Genomic DNA, 6284 nt, shown 5'->3' with positions numbered 1-6284 from the left:
GTATAAAAAAGGCCCCGGAGTTGTACAGAATTAGTCAGTGGAAACAGTTTTACCTTTTACTTTAATAAAAGATTTTTGTAAATTAAGAACTATAATAAGAATTAATTATAGAAATCTTAAACAAGAAAAATATAAAATATTGAAAAGAATGCCTTCTGAAAATGGTGATTGTCGAAAAAAAATTAAAAAGTTAAGTAAGATAATCACATAATAAAAAATACAGCTCATTAATTTGTTAAATAAATGTTAGATAAAAGACTTGTACATTTATTTACGTACACTTATTAAATCCGAAAATTCTACAGTAGTTTACATTTAGTAGTAATTTAATAATTAATTAAGAAATGATTTAATATTTTATCGTATTTTGTTATTTGAAAGATCTGTCATGTTGAAGTAGAGGACTTGCTGTGACGTCACATAGATCCAAGGTCACGCTAACAAATATACGGGATCTGGCAATTCTTGTAGTTTAAAGTCCTTGTTCCCTACCGTTTTATATAATTTCCCTATTCCCTCTCGTTTCGGATAATTTCCCTATTCGCATTACGTACTGTCCCAATTTTCCCTATTTAACAGTTTTTTTCCTCGTAGCTTTAGTTTATCTCGTCAAAATTCGTAAAAATCTTAGCATTTGTACCTCAAATGCATTTTAAACATATAAAAACTGAAAACCGCAATTTTCGTGCATTTCCTTGTTAACGAGGCAGTAAACACGGCAAGTTACGCTCGGTCCTGACAAACCAAGAATTATGTAAATAATTAGCCGCTTAAAACGTATTGAGACGTACTTTATAAACATCCCTATTTCGACAAACATATACTAATTCTGCACGATAGTGGCGCCTCCTATTGAAATATAATAGCGCAACTCGCTCTAGCGGGAAAAATGCTAATGTGCATGACGTCACCATAGAGAAACTTGACTGGCTACCAGTGTTGCCAGATTGGGCGATTTTTTAATTGCCCTAGCTACAAAATTTTAAATTGGGCGATACGCTACTTTTTGAGCTAGTTTTAATTATCTGCGGGCTACAAATCTTAAAAATACGCTACTTTATTTTAATTTTCATATATAAAATGGCAAAACATTATTAGTTTTGAATAATACAATAAAAGTTGTTTGTTTGTCGAATACAGTAGAGCGTCGTTAATCCGAAAGAATTCCAGTCGGCCTAAAGTATAATTTTTATGTTTTTACATTTTCAATGTATTTATTTCGTTTGTAAAACACAAAGAAATCATTTTTAACGATACAATAGACACGATCATTATTTTAAAAAGTTTACGTTAGGCTTAACATCGACGAAAATTCGACGCGAAGCGACACGCAACGGAGAAAAATTTCAACATGGGATAGGTTAATATATTTTTTCGTACATAATCGGTTATCCGAACAACCAGAGTCCCCAATTGATTCGGATAAACGACTCTCTACTGTATTTCTATTCGCAATGAACGATAGTTTTACTAAAACGTAACATGTTCATACGTGTTCGATTCTTGTTTTAGTACTTTTTAATCTTCAGATCTGGCAAACTAGACTTTTATCGAGTTCGCATCACCGTGTTGCTGTCTCAGTTAATGCCTAGGTCTACTAGTTGAACGGTATTGTGTAAACGCGAACATTGAAAATTTTATTGTGTTACTGTATTTCTCATACTAGCATGATGGGCAAGTGGAGTAAGCACAATAAAAACTGCCAAAATTCATGGCACTCATATAAAGAATTTAGCAAACGGATCGAAGAGCGAGGAGCAAGTGAATAAGAATACTGTAAACTTTGTAAAGTGTATCTCAGAGTTCTCAAAACTGACTCAAGTAAACATGCATCTACTGCAAAACATTAAGAATGCCGCGTGCATAACTTCGCCGTCTCAACAAAAGTTGACAACCATATTTTCTGAAAAATGTATGGTCACTACAATTGAACTCAAGTTAGATGCGTTTGTTGCTTGCCATAAAAGCATTAGAAACGTTTTGATCATTTAACAGGTTCAGTAAAAAATGAATTTCCTTTGTCGAGTTCATCATGGATGGCGGTAAATTCGAATAATTTAAAAATGCATAGAACCAAGTGCTCCATTAGCGTACCGTCCTTGGAAGCGCCGCTTCCCTTGTATTTTCTAAAATATAAAGACATATTGCGCGATTACTTTCATATTTTAAAGCGCTTTGAATTAATTAAAATTAATATTTTATTATAACCGCATTATGTATCTTCTTATAAATTTCTATACTACATGTTAAAAACGATAAGATTGCTATTGTATATGGCCGAGCAGTCAAGGTGGCAGCCTAACACTCTGGGGATCCGGGATCGAATCCGGACGGGTCAAGGAATCCCCAGGAAATTTTCGGGGAGTGGTCCGTTCGGATATGTCGGGCCCCGTCCCCCACAACCCGGTCGCCCCATTGTGGGCCTGGCCGAACCCATAATGGGCCTGCTATAAGAGTCACTCCTAGTGCCCACAGGGCGGAAAGAGTAAAAAAAAAAAAGCAGCCAAATTATATGCATTTGCGCATGCGCTATACAGAGCATCTACCTAACGCGGTTTAGCTGGTGGATGCTACACACCAAAATATCGTATACCCCGCATTTCTTTATGCAGCGAGTGTAGCGAAATGACGTAACGAGCAGTGTTGGCCAATTAGAAACTAGTTTCATTGTGTTCGCTGTAAAGCGCTTCTCGAGCGCTGCATAAAGAAACGAGGGGATAAAGCTTCTAATCATTCTATTTAGGACCGGTTCTGGTCTGTTAGCCGCCTGCCTGCTAGATATTTGGCCGCCCTCGCTCCATTACGTGTATCGCGAGTAGATTTATAACTTAACCCAATCGATAGGAATTTACTATGTTTTTATGATAGTTCTGTATAGTTGACAGAAGTTTAAAAAATCCATTAAAATATTTGATATATTTATTCAGCTCTCCCATCTTGTATCACAGATTTCAATGTTAAACAAGTGATATTAAGATTTAGTATGTTCCATCTATAATGGGATGTAGAAAAAAACGTGTACAATCCTTGTATAATGTTAACAAATGAACTGTTATTTTGGCAGCATCATTTACAACTAAATTTAAAATTAATGAAATGTACAGTACTGTACGTTTCTTTACAAAGCTATATTTAATTATAATTTTCTTTAAAAGTATAATCACAGATTTCAATGTTAAACAAGTGATATTAAGATTTAGTATGTTCCATCTATAATGGGATGTAGAAAAAAACGTGTACAATCCTTGTATAATGTTAACAAATGAACTGTTATTTTGGCAGCATCATTTACAACTAAATTTAAAATTAATGAAATGTACAGTACTGTACGNTTTGATTAAAATAAAAAAAAAAAAAAAAACATTATTAAAAGAGAAAGACAATGCCTAAATTAAATATAAATACAGTAGAGCGTTGATTTTCCGAAAGTCAATCATCCGAAAGAATTCCAGTCGGAAAATTTAAATTTTCGCCAGTGCTGTGGCGCTTCAATCTTTGGCTATGTCTTGGGCTACTCAAATATTTTACGTTTTTGATACTAAATTAACATCTGAAGTATAATTTTTTATTATTATTTTTATATTTTTCAATATATTTATTTTGTTTGTACAAAATAAAATAATTTCTAACAATACAATAGTCTTTGTTACGCTTGACATCGACGAAAATTCAACGCGAAGCGACACGCAACGGAGAAAAATTTCGAAATCGGATACGTTAAACTATTTTTTCGTACGTAAATCAGTTATCCGGACAACCCCAGTACCCAATTGATTCGGAAAATCGATGCTCTACTGTACTTCAATAAAAAAAAAAAAATTGTTGGACATTTTCACGATAAAATTTATGAAGACGTAAAATGACTTTGTGGATGCATAAAAATGCAAAAAGTTTTGTTGTCCTCACCTACTATTTTCAAATAAAATTAGTGTGTTGAATAAGAATGACATGATTTCCAATGCTTTTCCTTGCATATACACAACAGCCCGGAAAGTAAAATTAAGAATGTTTTAAATACATTTAAGTTATTGCTACAGAATATTTTGTCTTGTTATTTACTTTCAAAATTTAAAAGAAAAAAACTAAATAGGATCATTTTGACTTGCACCATCTCAGTCAAAAGTTAAAACTCCGTTTCTTTGCACTCTTTTTATACAACGAGTTAAAATATTGTAGCTCGTTACCTTTACACCACATAAATGGCACGCCTCCTTGACTAAAAGGAAAATGGCGGACGTGTATTCAATTTTCTTTAAACATGGCGCCGCTAGCTCGTAAGTATAAGGAGCTTTGATGCTATGAAATTTTGGTGGTTAAAGGTTAAAGGGGTGGGGAGATTGAGGAGTGTCGTATCATGTCTCGATAGAGGTCGAACTTAAGGATGTTATTCTTTATTGTTATTATTTGCATTCTTTTTTCTTACATAAAACTCATCATATAGTGCACAATTTGTACACATCCTAATGGTGTATTTACTACATATTAGTCTCTTGCACTTATTAGTTTCTTATCACCTTTTAGGATTTTAACTTCAACAATGTGGTTTGTAACATGACAAAAGGTGAAAATGTAGTTTTTCTGTTGTAAATATTTTCACAAATTGAAACCAAACAAACTATAATAAAAACACAAGAACACTACTTATATTCTGCAAAAGAAAAAACAGTCTGAAAAAAATCAACAATGTACTGAGTATGGTATGGATCAGACTGACATGAGTACAGTATAATCAATCAATCATATGGCGGAGAGTCCTTCAAGATCTGAGTCGTACTTAACTATAAAAATATTGTTATATTGAGGGTTAAATGCTACACCTACCACTTTAAACTCTGATCTTACCTTTTTTGTAATAAGTAAATAAAATCTAGAAAGTAGCTAAATTCAAGATGAAACAATCTAGATTTATATCACTTATCTAATTGCCTAAATCTCAAATGTAGGGGCAAACAAAACTAGATTTAGATGAGAAAAATAGATTATAAACTGACAATTTTGCCCACCACCTGGTATAGACTTCGATGTTTTGACTTAAAACAAAATGGTGGTCAATAGTACCAGTTGTCACCACCAAGAGTGCTTTATCTAAGGTCACAGCTACTTTTGTTTTCATTAAGTTGATCTGCCTAGGGGAATGCCTTCTAGGAGATCTTTTTAAGGGTAACTGGCTGCATTCAGGCATTACAGACATGAGAAAACCCAGATAACTTCACGTGGCCAGCCTATCCAGGCGAGGCTCAAACCCATGACCAAACTACTATTGTTTAGGAAATGGAACCGCATACCGGATGGCCAACTAATTAAGATGTCAGCTTACCACTCTGGGGATTCAGGAACAAATCTGGATGGATTGAAAAACACCAAGAATTTTTCAGGGATGATCAGTCTCAAAATATGTCAGGCCGTCCCTCACCAATGGGCTGCTGGATTGTGGGAATCACACTAACAAGTCACTGTAGATATTCATAAGCAACTGAGCCCAAATATTCTATTATAATCATATTCATTTTTGGATTATTGGACTACAGTTTGGATAATTATTAAATTTCTTCATGAAGGGTTTGCAAATAATGGATAAAAAAATTTATGTAAAATATCAGGAATTTTGGATAATGAACTCTGTTAATTCACTTTAGCTTCAAATTTAGCTGTAATTTTAGAATCTATTCACTAAAATTTTTTTAATATCGGTCATTGAGAAGAGTAGACAGAGTCCGGGTGGAAGTTGCCCGGATTGTTTCTATATGACAATGCTGACATTTCACATATTAAAAGACAGTGGAAAAACATTTCAATGTTAAGATCAACATGAAAAATAGTATAATAACTGGATGACTTTAGGCTATGGTCTTACAGTATAAAAATGGTAGAGAGGTGCAACCCTTTAAAGCAGTGGTGCCCAAACTATGGCCTTGGCCAAATCTGGCCTGTAAAAATATTTGACGTTATTTATAAACAGCAAAAATAAGCCTATTTTGGAATATACGAAATATTTGCCTCTTACCTACCTACAACTTATGTGCAATTTTGACCACCAATCAAAAAGTTTGGGTACCACCAAACTTACAAATGTTGTCTCTTGCAAGTTTTATTGTAGTTACCGAAACCAATCTTTTATTCAGTGTTTTTATTGGAACAACACCTGCCAATCAGAAGTGCATCCTCCCTAAAACAATAGAAAATGAAGAATGGACCAAGTATTGAGAGATTTAGTGCTGATAAAAATCCAACATTTTACTCTTCTGTTGATTTCCCAGCCAGGTTTTGACTCAGGTCACAGTCCT

Source organism: Centruroides sculpturatus, unplaced genomic scaffold, assembly GCF_000671375.1.
Source record: "Centruroides sculpturatus isolate CEXI.00-Female unplaced genomic scaffold, Cexi_2.0 scaffold1288, whole genome shotgun sequence".
NCBI lineage: Eukaryota > Metazoa > Arthropoda > Arachnida > Scorpiones > Buthidae > Centruroides > Centruroides sculpturatus.
Note: the sequence above shows the minus strand (reverse complement) of the source record.